This window comes from Eubalaena glacialis, chromosome 2, assembly GCF_028564815.1.
Source record: "Eubalaena glacialis isolate mEubGla1 chromosome 2, mEubGla1.1.hap2.+ XY, whole genome shotgun sequence".
Classification (NCBI taxonomy): domain Eukaryota; kingdom Metazoa; phylum Chordata; class Mammalia; order Artiodactyla; family Balaenidae; genus Eubalaena; species Eubalaena glacialis.
The window spans coordinates 52,739,293-52,755,539 of NC_083717.1; the positions used below are offsets into that span (position 1 = coordinate 52,739,293).

Sequence of the window (16,247 nt, forward strand, 5' to 3'; positions counted from 1 at the left end):
GCAGTTGCCTTATGTATTGAGGTGCTCCTATGTTGGGTGCATATATATTTATAATTATTATATCTTCTTCTTGGATTGATCCCTTGATCCTTATGTAGTGTCCTTCCTTGTCTCTTGTCTTTAAAGTCTATTTTATCTGATATGAGTATAGCTACTGCAGCTTTCTTTTGATTTCCATTTGCATGGAATATCTTTTTCCATTCCCTCACTTTCAGTCTGTATGTGTCCCTAGGTCTGAAGTGGGTCTCTTGTAGACAACCTATATATGGGTCTTGTTTTTGTATCCATTCAGCAAGCCTGTGTCTTTTGGTTGGAGCATTCAATCCATTCACGTTTAAGGTAATTATCGATATGTATCTTCCTATGACCATTTTCTTAATTGTTTTGTGTTTGTTTTTGTAGGTCCTTTTCTTCTCTTGTATTTCCCACTTAGAGAAGTTCCTTTAGCATTTGTTGTAGAGCTGGTTTGGTGGTGCTGAATTCTCTTAGTTTTTGCTTGTCTGTAAAGCCATTGATTTCTCCATCAAATCTAAATGAGATCCTTGCCTGGTAGAGTAATCTTGGTTGTAAGTTCTCTCCTTTCATCACTTGAAGTATATCATGCCACTCCCTTCTGGCTTGTAGAGTTTCTGCTGAGAAATCAGCTGTTAACCTTATGGGAGTTCCCTTGTATGTTATTTGTCATTTTTCCCTTGCTGCTTTCAATAATTTATCTTTGTCTTTAATTTTTGACAATTTGATTACTATGTGTCTCGGCATGTTTCTCCTTGGGTTTATCTTGTATGGGACTCTCTGAGCTTCCTGGACTTGGGTGGCCATTTCCTTTCCCATGTTAGAAACTTTTTCGACTATAATCTCTTCAAATATTTTCTCAGGTCCTTTCTCTCTCTCTTCTCCTTCTGGGACCCCTACAATGAGAATGTTGTTGCGTTTAATGTTGTCCCAGAGGTCTCTTAGGCTGTCTTCATTTCTTTTCATTCTTTTTTCTTTAGTCTGTTCTGCAGCAGTGAATTCCACCATTCTGTCTTCCAGGTCACTTATCCATTCTTCTGCCTCAGTTATTCTGCTATTGATTCCTTCTAGTGTAGTTTTCACTTCAGTTATTGTATTGTTCATCTCTGTTTGTTCTTTAATTCTGCTAGGTCTTTGTTAAACATTTCTTGCATCGTCTCGATCTTTGCCTCCATTCTTTTTCCGAGGTCCTGGATCATCTTCTCTATCATTATTTTGAATTCTTTTTCTGGAAGGTTGCCTATCTCCACTTCATTTAGTTGTTTTTCTGGAGTTTTATCTTGTTCCATCATCTGGTATATAGCCCTCTGCCTTTTCATCTTGTCTATCTTTCTGTGAATGTGGTTTTTGTTCCACAGGCTGCAGGATTATAGTTTCTCTTGCTTCTGCTGTCTGCCCTCTGGTGGTTGAGTCTATCTAACACTATTTATTATCTTTCCCATAAAGTAGTATTCTTGGTCCCCTGAGAAAGATTAGTTTACCGTGTATTTGTGGGTTTGGTTATGGGCTCTCAGTTCTATTCCATGTATCTGTTTTGGTCCATGTGCCTGTTTTTTTGCCAGTACAATGCTATTTTTTTAAACTGAAGTATAATTGACTTAAAATATATTAGTTTCAAGTATACTACATAGTGATTCAAAAGGTTTATGCCTTACAGAAAGGTAACTATGATTAGTCTTGTTACCATCTTTCACCATATAAAGTTATTACAATATTAATGACTATACTTCTTATGCTATTCATTACATCCCCATAATTTATTTATGCTAGAGCTGAACGTTTGTACCTCTTAAGCTCCTTAACCTAGTTTCTTTATCCCTTCACCACCCCCCCCCCATATCTCTGGCAACCACCAGTTTGTTTTCTGTATATATGAGTCTGTTTTTCTTTTGTTATGTTTGTTCATTTGTTTTTTTTACATTCCATATATAAGTGAAATTATATGGTATTTGTCTTTCTTTCTTTGACTTATTTTACTTAGCATAATACCCCCTAGGTGCATCCGTGTTGTCACAAAAGATTTCATTATTTTTATGCCTGACTAATATTCTGTGTGTGTGTATAGTCTTCTTTATCCATTCGTCTATTTATGGGCACTGAGATTGCTTGCTTTCATATATTTGTTACTGTAAATAGTGCCCTAATGAATATAAAGTTACATATCTCTTTTTGAATTAGTGTTTTGTTTCTTTATATAAATACTGGATGAATCATATGGCAGTGCTATTTCTAATTTTTTGAGGAACCTCTATACTGTTTTCCACAAAGGCTGTACCAATTTACATTCCCACCAACAGTGCTTTTAAAGATTCACTTTTTCTCCACATCCTCACCAACACTTATTTGCTATGTTTTTAAAAAAATTTTTTATTGGAGTATACTTGATTTACAATGTTGTGCTAGTTCTTGGTGTACAGCAAAGTGAATCAGTTATACATATACATATATCCACTATTTTTTAGATTCTTTTTTAAAAATAAATTTATTGATTTATTTATTTTTGGCTGTGTTGGGTCTTCGCTGCTGCGTGTGGGCTTTCTTTAGTTGCGGCGAGAGGGGGCTACTCTTTGTTGCGGTGGGCGAACTTCTCATTGTGGTGGTTTCTCTTGTTGCACAGCATGGGCTCTAAGCATGCGGGCTTCAGTAGTTGTGGCACACGGGATCTAGGGTGCAGGCTCAGTAGTTGTGGTGCACGGGCTTAGTTGCTCCATGGCATGTGGGGTCTTCCTGGACCGGGGCTTGAATCTGTGTCCCCCGCATTGGCAGGTGGATTCTTAACCACTGCACCACCAGGGAAGCCTTCTTTTTTAGATTCTTTTCCCATTTAGGTCATTACAGAGTAGAGTTCCCTGTGCTATACTATTTGCTGTCTTTTGATGAGAGCCATTCTGACAGGTGTGAGGTGGTATCTCGTTTTGATTTTCATTTCTCTGATTATTAGTGATGTTGATAATCTTTTCATGACTTTGTTGGCCATCTGTATGACTTCTTTAGAAAAATATCTATTTAGGTCTTCTTCCTATTTTTAAATCGATTGGTTGTTTATTTGATGTTGAGTTGTATGAGTCTTTTGTATATTTTGGATATTAACCCCTCATGAGGTATGTCATTTGCAAATACCTTCTCCCATTCAGTAGGCTACCTTTTTGGATTTTTACAATTGTTTTCTTTGTTGTACAAAATCTTTTTATTTTGATGTCACATTTGTTTATTTTTGCATTTGTTTCTCTTGCCTGTGGAGATGTATCTTTAAAAATATTGCTAAGACCAATGTCAAAGAGTGTACTGCCTATGTTTTCTTCTAGGTTTTTAATGGCTTCAGGTCTTACACTTAAGTCTTTAATCCATTTTGAGTTGATTTTTAAGTATGTGTAAGAATAGTCCAGTTTGATTTTTTGCACGTAGTTGTTCAGTTTTTCCAACTCCATTTATTGAAAAGGTTTTTTCCCCATTGTGTGCTCTTGCCTCTTTTTTGGTAGATTAATTGACTGTATAGGCATGCGTTTATTTCTGGGCTCTATTCTGTTCTATCGATCTATTGTTCTAATGATCTATGTTTTTGTGCCAGCACCATTCTGTTTTGATTACTGTAGCTTTGTAGTATAGTTTGAAAACAGGTAGCGTGATACCTCCAGTTTTGTTCTTTCTCAAAATTGTTTTGGCTATTTGAGTTCTTTTGTGTTTCTAAACAAATTTTAGAATTATTTGTTCTCGTTCTATGAATAATGCCATTGATAATTTGATATAGGGATTGCACTGAATCAGTACATTGCCTTGGGGACTAGGTCATTTTAATGTTAATTAGTCCACTCGATGAACAAGGAATACCTTTCCATTTATCTGTGTCATTGAGTTACTTTCATCAATGTCATAATTTTCTGAGTACAGCTCTTTCACCTGCTTAGATTAATTCCTAGGTATTTTATTATTTATGATGCAATCATAAATAAGATTGTTTTCTGTATCTTCTTTCTGATTGTTGTTAGTGTATATGATACACTAACTAAATGAAAGAGATTTCTGTAAATTAATCTCATATCTTGCCACTTTATTGTATTTATTTACAAACTTACTTATTTTTTAAATTTTTGGCTGTGTTGGGTCTTTGTTGTTGCATGTGGACTTTCTCTAGTTTTGGTGAGAGGGGGCTACCCTTTATTGTGGTGCATTGGCTTCCCATTGTGGTGGCTTCTCTTGGAGCACAGGCTCTAGGTACACAGTCTTCAGTAGTTGTGGCACGTGGGCTCAGTAGTTGTGGCTCACGTGCTCTAGAGTGCAGGTTCAGTAGTTGTGGTACACAGGCTTAGTTGCTCTGTGGCATGTGGGATATTCCTGGTCCAGGGCTTGAATCTGTGTCCCGTGCATTGGCAGGCAGATTCTTAACCACTGCACCACCAGGGAATTCCCTTATTTTATTCATTTATTAGTTGTAATATTTTGGGTGGTATCTTTAGGATTTTCTATATATAGTATCATGTCATCATCAAGCAGTGAAATTTTTCCTTCTTCCTTTCCAGTTTTGATTCCTTTTATTTCTTTTTCTTGTCTGATTGATTGCTGTAGCTAAGACTTCCAATACTATGTTGAATAAAAGTGGCTAGAGTGGTCAATGAGTATTTCTCAGACATTAAAAAAAATATTGCCATTTGCAACTTCACAGATTGTCCTAGAGGTTATTATGCTGTGTTATAAATCAGACAGAAAAAGACAAATACTAATATATTATTATTATATGTGGAGTCTAAAAAACAAAAGGAAAAAGAATAATAAAAGAGAAACACAATCATATATACAGAGAACCAACAAGTGGCTGCCAGGGGGGAGGGGGGTGGAGAGAAGAGAGAAATAGATGAGGGAGATTAAGAGGCACTAAATTTCAGATACAAAATAACTGTTCAGTATGAAATGCACAGTGTGTGGAATATAGTCAATAATTATATAATATTCTCTGTGGTGACCGATTGTAACTTGACTTATGGTGATCATGTTGTGTACCAGGAACTAAACATAGTCTTGTAGGTCAATTATATTTCAAAAACAAACAAACAAAACAAACTCATTGAAAAAGAGATCAGATTTCTGGTTACCAAAGGTGGGGGTTCGTGAGAAGGAGAATTAGATAAAGGTAGCCAAAAGTACAAACTTCCAGTTATAAAACAAATAAGAACTAGGGATATAATGTACAACATGATAAGTACAATGAACTCTGCTCTGGGTTATATATAAGAGTTGCTAAAAGAGTAAATCCTAAGACTTCTCATCACACACAAAAAATGTTAAAATATATTTTTCTATTTCTTTAATGTATCTATGAGATGATAAATGTCACTAAAATTATTGTGATAATCATTTCATGATATTCATAAATTGTTATGTTGTACACCTTAAACGTATACAGTGCTGTGTGTTAATTATATCGCAATAAAATTGGAAGAAATCATAAAAAATAAATTTAAAAACGTAATAGAGGGCTGTTTTGCCAGAGGGTTTTTCTCAATGTCTGCTCCACTCTCATCTTTAAAACTTCCATTTATACGTTCATCCCAGAGAGTTCTCTCTCCATGTCCTTGTCCCTCTGCCAATAGTAGACTGCCATCACTTGTTGGCAAGTGAGTCTACTACTCGATGCTAGTTAGGTTGGTTGGAGAAAAGTGCAGTCTGTGTTCTAATACAGCTGTACTTCTGGCAGATTCTGTGTACAGGGGTCTTTGAGGGGTGGGTCTCTAAGAGATTCTGCCTCCACCTGAGCTATGAAAGACCTCTAGTTGTCTAGGCTTAGAACCCATATCTGATTCTCCCCCAGGTTAGAGGGTGTCTTTCTGTTTCCTCTTCCAAGATGAAATGGGTCTTGACCAGTGTCCTAAAGATAACAAAGTTTCTGACCTCCCAGCAGCTTTAGGCTTTTGTTGCAGAGAGGCGATAGAAAAGAGCTTCATGACTGTCCCATAGTGTTTGTTGCACACTTGGCAGAAAGCTTTGTCATTCTCCTGGAGCACAGGGAAATGGGACGCTTATTGTTAGGAGCTGCTATGAGACTACTTTTTACTCCCCTGAGAAAATTCTCATCATCTCCTGTTTTCTGATGAGTGATGAGGTTTTCAGTCCAGCTTCCTTCATATTAGAGCTACAGAATGTAAAACTGCTTAACCATAGCCTAGAATTGACACCAGGAACAGGGTACCCCTCGCTCACATTGCACTCAACAGACCCTGTGGTCTGATGTTATCATGTTTAGACTGGGGAACAAGGACTTGGGGGCTGTCCGCTTTGGCTTACTCTTCTTTTTGCTGTATGTGTAAGTAAATAAGCTGTCTAACTCTAAAAGTGGCTCGTTTTAACCTTTAACCGTTTAACCTTTAGTGGTTAAATCAGGCTTTAGCCTTTTCCGGTCTTGTAGGTTTTGTTAACTGAAAAAAAGGGCACAAGATGAGAGTGGCAAGTTAAGTTTTGTTTGGGCAAAATGAGCACTATAGCCAGGGAGACAGCATTTCAGATAGCTTTGAGAAACTACTCCAAAGAGGTAGGGGGGAAGGACAGTGTTATATAAGATTTCAGTGAAGAAGGTACATGCAGTCAAACACACATTTTGCAAAGGCTTGCTGCTAGTCATGAGGGGCAGATATTACCGTTAATGATTTTAGGGCTTTTATAGATATGAGATGAAACAATTAGGCTCATAAAATCTTCTCCTGAAAATATCTATCTGAAGCCCTGTTCTGCCAGTTTTTTACGAGCGCAGACTGTCTCATTCCTGATGTCCACCCTGAACTCCTTTCAGAGGTTGTTAAACATCAGCAGCTGCAGCACCTCATGATTTAATCTTTGTAGAGGTAGATGGCAAGTGCCAATTTGTAGTTGGCACGGCTCTCTCATGGTCATTTGACCAAAGTTTGGAAGGCATTTCATGACAATTTTGTCTGACCAGAGCTATGAATTCTCATTCCCAGGTAAGGTGAGGATTTTGTTAAGTGACTCAATGTGCTATTACTGGACTAAGCCTTATTAAAAAGTCTCTGGACCACCTGTTTTACTAGTCTGTTATGGTAAGTTCTTTCATTTAGAATAAAATTCTTAAGGGACAACCAATTAGAGCCTGTATGGAGAAATATACCAAACTAACCCAGAAGTACTAGACACAGATAATTGGCCAAACCCCCACAATTGGAATGATTTTTAAAACCAGCATGTGCGAACATATGTATATGTATAACTGATTCACTGTGTTATAAAGCAGAAACTAACAAACCATTGTAAAGCAATTATACTCCAATAAAGATGTTTAAAAAAACAAAAAACCAGCATGGAAATACTTGATTCCCTGTTAGTAAATGTATGTGTTTGTCACAGCTACAGGAAAGAACTTTCAGGAAATGTTTTCTTTCCAAGGAACTTACCATAAGTGGTTGAAGTGGGTAGCGTTTCTCTCACAGACAGATGACCATTGTGATTGTATAGCAAACTTCATTGTGTCTTTGAAGAGGTACTCAGCTGACAGTACACACAACAGCCCATTTAACCCCGATAGTATTAACCTAAAGATTTTTACCACGTTCTGAAAAAGTAGTTTTCCTCATAGTGATATTTTTCTGGAAGGGAAGCTGTAGTGATCTGACTAGTGAAGTTTTCCAGAATCTTGTAAAACAAGCCTGTGTATTCTGATGTGCTGTTGAGCTACTAAAGGTGTTCATAAGGCACTTAGAAGTAAAGCCTTTCACAAGCAACAGTTCTAAGGCACCACGTGGCCCATGACATCTTATGGGAAGACACAATCAGCCCCGTTTCTCAAGAGGGCGGAAGATACCCTGGAAGTGTCAGGAATGTAGGTGGTTGTTTACCATCTCTGTAAAGCTGTGCAGTGAACAAGAGCTTCAAACCTTCCCTGCCATCTGTGTTCCAAGGGGAATCAAAGGAGATGGCTTTCCATGGTCAGCTACGTCTTGTAATGACAAGCTGAGGGAAGGTCTGCTTTCAACAGAGAGAATCAGGCGAGTACATTCTCACTGCTCGGAACAGCTCCTTTCCCTTGAGTAAACGTGCATTTCTAACAAGTTTCAGGAAAGCACATTTAGGCAATGGGTTCTTTGAGATAAACGTAGGAGTGCAGGCAGGGTTTTATAAAACATATTCATCACCTAAGCGTGTGTGTAGGCCAACTCCCCTGAGTCTGCCAACAGGTGCCAGTGGAAATAAGGGCTGTTTCTTTCCCATACACAGTGAAGTGTTTCCCATACTAACCGGAAAAATCTTTCCACCAAGCTCCCGTCAGGAAATCGTCCTCAGAGTGCTTTCTAGGGGAAGGGAAGTATACCGTGTGTGTGAGCTGAGGAGGCAACCCTTGTGGAATCTTGGAACCCGGGCAAGGGTGTTTCTAGACCTTATGGAGCTAGATAAGCTGTGTTTAAGCCCATGGAGATAAAAACTCTGGCAAGCCTTCCCAGTTGAAGGTAATTCTCCGGAAGGAGTGCAGCCAATTGATTCTTATGGAGAAAATAACACCTCTGAGGCCGTGTGTTCTTTCAGTGAGTGAAAGACGCCTTTGAAGTGTGGGGCAGGCAATGTCTTGTTTAAGACCCCGGTGTTGCCACTCTAATCCAGAGGTGATAAAGTGGCCATGCAGTCGGTGTTTGAAGACTGATTGGGAAAGGATGCCTCTGTGCTGTAGGCCAATTGCTTCTCTCCATAGAGAGGGAAATACGAACCTGATTCATACGACCCAGATGAATGAACAATTTTTGCGAGTGTACAGTCAAGGTCGCAACACTGATCCTTAGCGAGCTTTTGGGCAATGCGTTTGTTCCCTGTAAGGAACTTACCCCAAGTGCCTGAAGCACCGAGACTTTTCTATCACAAACAGGTAACGAGACTTTTTTATAGGCTAAATTGGTCGAGTCCTTTATGCAGAGACCTAGCGATTCTTAGAGAGAAAGTGCCCATTCTCTCCCATACACGAGAGGGTTTCCCACCCTAACCGCGATAGTTTTGTCGAGGCTGCCGACAGGAAATGCTTTTCAGAGCCGTTTTTTCCAAGGAAAAGAATTCCTTCCTGTTGTCATCTTAGCAAAGCATTACTGTAGATACCCGTAGAACTCAGCAAGTGCCTTAATATGTGTTGTGGAGCCAGAAAAGCTATGCCTATGACTCTCGAGGGAAAAGCCTTTCACAAGGCACCGTTCAACATACTCTGCACGGGAGGTAGGGAGGCCGTGGTTCCTCGATGCCGCAACGCGTTCCGCCCCCCCCCCGGCTCTGACCCTCGACGGTCGGGGGCAGTAAGCGCTCTCCGAGCGGCCGTCTCCCTCTCTCCTTGCCTCGCTGGAACTCGGTCTCTTCCGCAGGTCCGGAGAGCTGAGGCAGGCCGTGGAGCCCGAGAAAAAGGCGATGGAGCGTAGGCCACAGAGGAGGTCACGGAGCGGCACGCGCTTGGTCCCTGTGTCCCGGCCCGCGGAGCCGCGTGGCGTGAAGCTCTGGCTCTTCCCCATCGCCTCCGGGCTCCGCAGCGCACTGTCCCGGAGGACCGAGGCGACGCGGCTGATGTGCTGCATGCGCAACTCCGGCGGTATTGGAGCGCGATGGGGCCGGCGTCGAGGCCCACCAGCTGCCAGTGGGGAGCGATGGAACCGGGAAGCCGAAGTGCATTAAGTTAGGGGAAAAAATGAAGATACATTCTGTGGATCATAAGGCAGAGCACATACTGGCTGTATCCTCAGATGGAAAACCATATAGAACCCTGTTCTATAGCATAGAACATGCAAGGTTTCAGTGCATTTTACAAGAAAAAAATATAATTCAGATCACATGTGGAGATTATCATCCTCTTGCACTTTCAAAACGTGGTGAGCTTTTTGCGTGGGGACAGAACTTAGACGGCCAGCTTGGAGTTGGAAGAATATGTGCTTCAACCCCCACACCATAGATTGTGGAGCACCTCTAAGGGTCCCCTTGGTTCAGATATCTGCAGGAGAAGCCAATAGCATGGCCTTATCCATTACTGGAAACGTTTACTCATGGGGAAAAATATTATTGTGGACAGCTGGGCCTGGGCCACACCAACAATAAAGATTCTCCTTCCCATATTGAAGTGCCGGACAATCAGAAATTTGAATTCCTCGCTTGTGGAGGCGCTCACGCTGCCCTGCTCACAAAGGGTGGGCTGCTGTTTACTTTTGGTGATGGAAAGTATGGGCAGCTCGGTCACAATTCAACACAGAGTGAGTTAAGGCCCTCTTTGGTAACTGGGCTCTTTGGGAATAGAGTGACCCAGATAGCATACGGAAGGCAGCACACGCTTATGTTTCTGATTTGGGGAAGGTCTTTCTTTTGGTTCTGGAAAAGAAGGACAACTGGGAAACGGTGGAACACATAATCAACTGATACCATGTCCCATGAAATTGCCATCAAATGAAGAACTCAAATTTGAAACCCGTACCTCAGAAAAGTAGTTAATGATTGCTGGAGGGGATCAAAGCATTTTGCTTTGAATGGAAAAAAAATTCCTATGATGTTAATCTGGGGAGGAAAATTCCTACCTTGGATGAAGACACTACATGTAAAGCGATGGATTGCTGATGTGGAGACTAAACAGTGGCAAAATACAAAAAGGGAAATTAGAGAGATATTTTCATCTCTTTCATGTCTGGCTGGAAGTTTTTTAAGCTAATGAATATCTGGAGAAACGATGTCTATTCATTTGGACTTAAATACAGCAAGGGACACCTTTAAGGAGTTAACTCAAAAGAACTGGCTTACTAACACGGTAACCACGTCTCAGGGATACTCTGCTCAAAAATCTTCCATTTCATTCTCCACATCAGGAAGCTTTAGAAGTTTTCTTCCTTCTCCCAGAACGTCCTGTGATGATGATTATAACTGGGACAGCTTGGTGGTTCCGTTTGCAGAAGCTGTTTATAAAATGAGTGACCAGTCGTCAGAGGTTCTGGAGGAATACTGGGCATCTCTGTAAGAATCTGCTTTCATCAAATTGGTCCAGGTGTAAAAACAGCCATCGTTTCTCAACTGAATTATTGGACTGGAAGTACTGAGAATAACTATCACATTAAATCTTTCCTAGAAATGTTGAAAAAGCTGCACAGGGTAAATCAGACTACATGTCAACTGCCTGAAAATATCTTCAAAGTAAATGAACACATACGCTTGATTTTTATGAAGATGCATACAGAGGTCCTCCTAGAAAATGAACTCAGACACTTCAATGGACAGCCAGTATCCTGTCATATTCAGTAATTTTCCATTTATCTCTAATATTCTGTCGAAAAGTAATCTACATTATGCAGTCTCACTTTTAAAAATACAGAAGAAATTTTGAGCTTCTATGCGGATGGCTTGCATTGTGGAACAAGAAGGGTCTGAATTAGCTTTACGGCGCACCTTGAGTCTAACAGTCAGAAGGAGTCACTTGGTTGAGGATGTTTTGAATCAGCTAAATCAATATGAGATTGAAGATCTGAGGAGGGAGTTACTAGTTTCATTTAGTGGAGAAATTGGATATGACTTTGGAGGAGTCAGGGCAGTTTTTCCAGTTTCTCTTTGAAGAAATGACCTGGCTAGAATATGGGATGTTCACATATCCTGAAGAGGCTTCCTACATGTGGTTTCCTGTCAAGCCTAAATTTGAGAAGTTATTTCGTCTTTGGGGTTCTGTGTGGATTCTCCATATTCAATTGCAATGTTGCTAACATCCTTTTCCCACTGGCTCTGTTAAGAAAATTTGGGATCAAATGCCATCATTAGAAGACTTGAAAGAACTCAGTCCTGTTTTGGGAAAGAGTTTGCCAACACTTCTAGCTGATGAAGATGATGACTTTGGAGAAGTATTTCACATTCATTTTAATGTGCGTTGGGACAAAAATGATGTAGACAATTCCTAATGGAAGTCACGTAACTGACCACCAGACTAACGAGACTATGTTTCTAAATATGTCAATTAGATCTTCAACATCTCTGTAAAGGCGGTTTATAAAGAGTTTCAAAGAGGATTTCACAAAGTGTGTGACAAGGAGATTATTGAATTTTTCCATCTTGAAGAACTCAAGGATGTGATTATTGGAAAATTACGACTGGGAAATATTTGAAGGAATGCACATCATGAACAAGGATACGACAATTCACATCCCACCAAAGGTTTACACAAATTGACTTTGGAAGAAAAGAAAAAATTCCTCTTTTTTCTTACAGGAACTGACAGAATTCAAGTGAAAGGTTTAAAGAACATGAAAATAACATTTCACTGTCCTGAAAATTTGAATGAAAAAGATCCCATAAGAACACAGATATGTTTTGGTGTTCTCTACCTCCCTAAATATTCTACCTTTAGAATTCTATTCCTTACCCCTTTTGGTAAAAATTTTCAAAAATAAAATTAACTCAAAAACAAAACAAAACCATACTCTACACAGCACCTTGTGGCCCACGATGTCTTACGGGAGGAGACAATCGGCCCTGTGTTTCCATGAGGGCTGAAGATACCCTGGAAGTGTCATGTGTTTAAGATCTCCGTTATGCTGTCCAGTTACGAAGAGCTTAAACACTTTCCTGCCATCTGTGTTGCAAAGGGGAATCAGAGAAGATAGCTTTCCATGGTCGTATACGTCTTGTTTCCCTTTGTAATGATGTAGCTCTGTCTTAAAAGCTAGGACATTGGTCTTTAAATAACTGTATTCAACCAGGGCATCGAATATTTTTCCAGCGTTTGGAGACGGTAGGGCAATGGGAGAGAAACTTCAAACCCTCCTGGTGATTACCTCGAATAACAAGCTGAGGGGATATCGGCTTTCAACGGAGAGAATCAGGCGAGGACGTTCTTTGCAAAGCTCGCAACAGCTCGTTTCCCTGTGAGTAACCGTAGGCGTTTCTACCACGTTCGTGGAAAGCACCTTTCGACAGTGGGTTCTTTTGGGAATAAACGTAGCTGAACAGGTGACGTTTTCCATCACAGACCGGTCACCCGCGTGTATATTTAAGCAGGATGCCTCACTGCTTCAGGCTAATTGCTTCTTCCTAAAGAGACAGAAACATGAACCTCACTATAGTTTTAATTTGCGTTTTTCTAATAATTAGCAACAATGAGCATCTTTTCATGTACCTGATTGACATTTGTCTTCTTTGGAGAAATGTCTTTTTAGGTCTTCTTTCCTTTTCTTGATTGTTTAGTTGGTTTTTTTGATTTTGAGCTATTTGTATATTTTGGAAATTAATCCATTTTCTTTTCCATCATTTGTAAATGATATCTCCCATCTGTGAGTTGTCTTTTGTTTTGTTTTTGGTTTCCTTTTCTGTGCAAAATGGTTTAAGTTTAATGAGATACCATTTGTTTATTTTTTTATCCATAACTCTGAGATGGATCCAAAAACATATTGCTGCTTTTTATGTCAAAGAATGTTCTGCCAATATTTTTTTCTAAGAATTTTAAGAATTTTATAGTAACCCACTTTACATTTAGGTATTTAATCATTTTGAGTTTATTTTTGTAAGGTTTATTTTGTATGGTTTTAGAGAATGTTCTGATTTCATTCTTTTACCTGTAGCTGGCCTGTTTTCCCAGCACCACTTATTGAAGAAACTGTCTTTTGTCCATTGTATTTTCTTGCCTCTTTTGGTGTAGATTAACTGACCTTGTGTGCATGGTTTTTTGGGGGCTTTCTCTCATCTTTCTTTGCTTTATTACGTCTGTTTTTTTGCCAATACCATAGGCTTTTGACGACTGTAGCTTTGTAGTATAGTTTGAAGTCAGGGAGCTTGATACCTCCAGCTCCATTTTTCCTTCTCAATATCTGAGAGCTTTGGATATCTGAGCTGTTTTGTGTTATTTTGTTCTAATTCTGTGAAAAATGCCACTGGTAATTTGATAAGGATTGCATTTAATCTGTAGATTTATTCTCCTTATGTAGGTTTACTCCTAGGTATTTTATCCTTTTTTATGTGATAGTAAATGAGATGGTTTTCTGAATTTCTTTTTCTGATATTTAGTTGTTAGAAACAACAACAGTGTGTAGAAACACAGATTTCTGTGTATTAATTTTGTATCCAAAACTTTACTGAATTCACTGCTGAGGGTTAGTATTTTTCTGGTGGCATCTTTAGGATTTTCTGTGTATAGTATTATGTCATCTGCAAACAGTGACAGTGGTACTATTTCTTTTCTAATTGGGATTCTTTTTATTTCTTTTTCTTCTCTGATTGCCTTAAGACTTACAAAACTATGTCTGTTGAATGAAAGTGACGAGAGTGGACATTCTTGTTTTTATCCTGATCTTCATCAGTGATATTGGCATGTAATTTTCTTTTTTGTGTGATATCCTTGTGTGGCTTTGGTGGCATCATCACCATTCATGATGGTGGCATCATGGAATTAATTGGGAAGTGTTCCTTCTTCTGCAAGTTTTTGGAATGGTTTCAGAAAGGTAGGTAATAAGTCTTCTCTGAATGTTTGGTAGAATTCACCTGTGAAGCCATCTGGTCTTGGACTTTTCGCTTTTTGGAAATTTTTTAATTACTGATTTTATTTCTATACTGGTAATTGGTCTGTTCATATTTTCTATTCCTGCTGAAGCAGGTACAATCTCTTTGGAGATTGTACCTTTCCAAAAATTTTTTCCATTTCTTCTAAGTTGTCCATTCTTTTGGTGTATGGGCTCTATATTTATTTCCTTGTTTCTTGTCATTCTAAACCAGGGTGACTATGTCACCCTAGTCAAACAAATATTTTCAATTTGTCTCTTCCTTGTCATTTCTTCTTTATCCTATAAAGGCTTCTTGTCTTCTTTCCTGTTTGGCAGTTCTCCAAAAGAACACTATCTGCTCCGTGAAGTGAAAAAGTTTGTATTAAATAATTGTTACTTTCATCATTTTAAAACAGATTATTTTTAAGGAGGACTGGGATCAGAAGCTGACTAGTAATCACCTAAAGGAAATTAAATGCACAAACGAGATAGCTAGTGATTCATTTGAGTTCACTATTCCTATCATTACAGAGTAACTCATATTGAGCTTTACTCCCTTGCATGCAGCCCTTCAATCTGACCTGTTCGTCATGGAACAAGTCAGAACAACACTAGTTTATCTACCACCTCAAGGAAATTTCTACGCAAAGACGTACCTTTCAAAATACCACAAAATCCCCAAGCCAGCAACACATTCCTCTTCCTCTTAGTTATTAATTTGTCTCTGAGAGACCCAAAGCTTAACTAAAAAAAATGAAATCCTCAAGTTTCAAAGAATTGGGCCCTCTAACTTCTAGCACACCTGTTTATTTTATGTTTAAGACCTGTGGTCTTGCAAGATGTAAATACCTACAAAAATGGCAAAAACCTTACTAAAACAATCTAGAATTACAATGGCGATTATCGGGAATGTCTTAGACATTGTCTTAGACAAGATTGTTTATTGAAGAAGTGCACTTGAAAGCATGGGATCCTAAATCAAACAAACAGAATGGAATACCTATTTGGTATTTTACTTAGCATGCAACTCCTCCAAAAGTATTCAGGATTTCAAAATAGCTTCACTGAAATGTTCATTGTAAAAGACTAATGAAAATTTAAAGACACAAGAGAAACCGAAACAAAGGATTGACATGACTCCTACTACTTCCGCATCTTCCTATGTACTCAGGCTATTAATCCCCTTCTGAATTGGCTTTCTACTCTGAAGAGACTACAATAGCATAAACCAAAGTCAAATCCTTCCAAAACAACTCAAATGTCCCCAAGTTTACGCTTGAAGAAGTCTCGCATATGGACTCCTCCCAGGGTTGATTGGACTCCGAGGGATTCTCCTATAAACTGCCATAAGTTATTACCTTAAACAGCTGTAGGGAAGTTAAAATGAATGGAAATCCTTGCTAAATTCTGGTAGATACCAAGTCTACACTTTCTACTTTAAACACACTCACTCCAGAGCTTGAAAAAATTTTGCTAGGAAAACTGGCAGAAGCCAGCAAAGGCTGAGAAATCTTACCAGAGTCAGCTCTGCGGTGAACTGGAGCAAGAAAGAAAGGTAAAATCTCATGCTGTCTCGCCCTTTTCAAGTACAGAATCTTGTGAATTTGGTTTTGGGGGTACCCATTGGCTGGGTACCTTTCAATCCTTTCCCAGCAACACCTATAGCGTCATGTTTGTCTCATTTGTGTCTTGAAAACTTGGCTTGGCTTCTGCCTGCTTGGGACGTGAAGGTTGTCAGTTTTCTTGATGCAGAAAACTCAGTAATCATGTTCTGGGCCC

The 16,247-nt window shown here is 39.2% G+C and overlaps 1 pseudogene; it reads left to right on the forward strand.

Moving 5' to 3' along the window:
• The first annotated feature begins 9,390 nt into the window (after positions 1-9,390).
• The window catches only part of LOC133084597 (E3 ISG15--protein ligase HERC5-like), a 49,993-nt pseudogene continuing 43,136 nt past the window's right edge, over positions 9,391-16,247 (forward strand).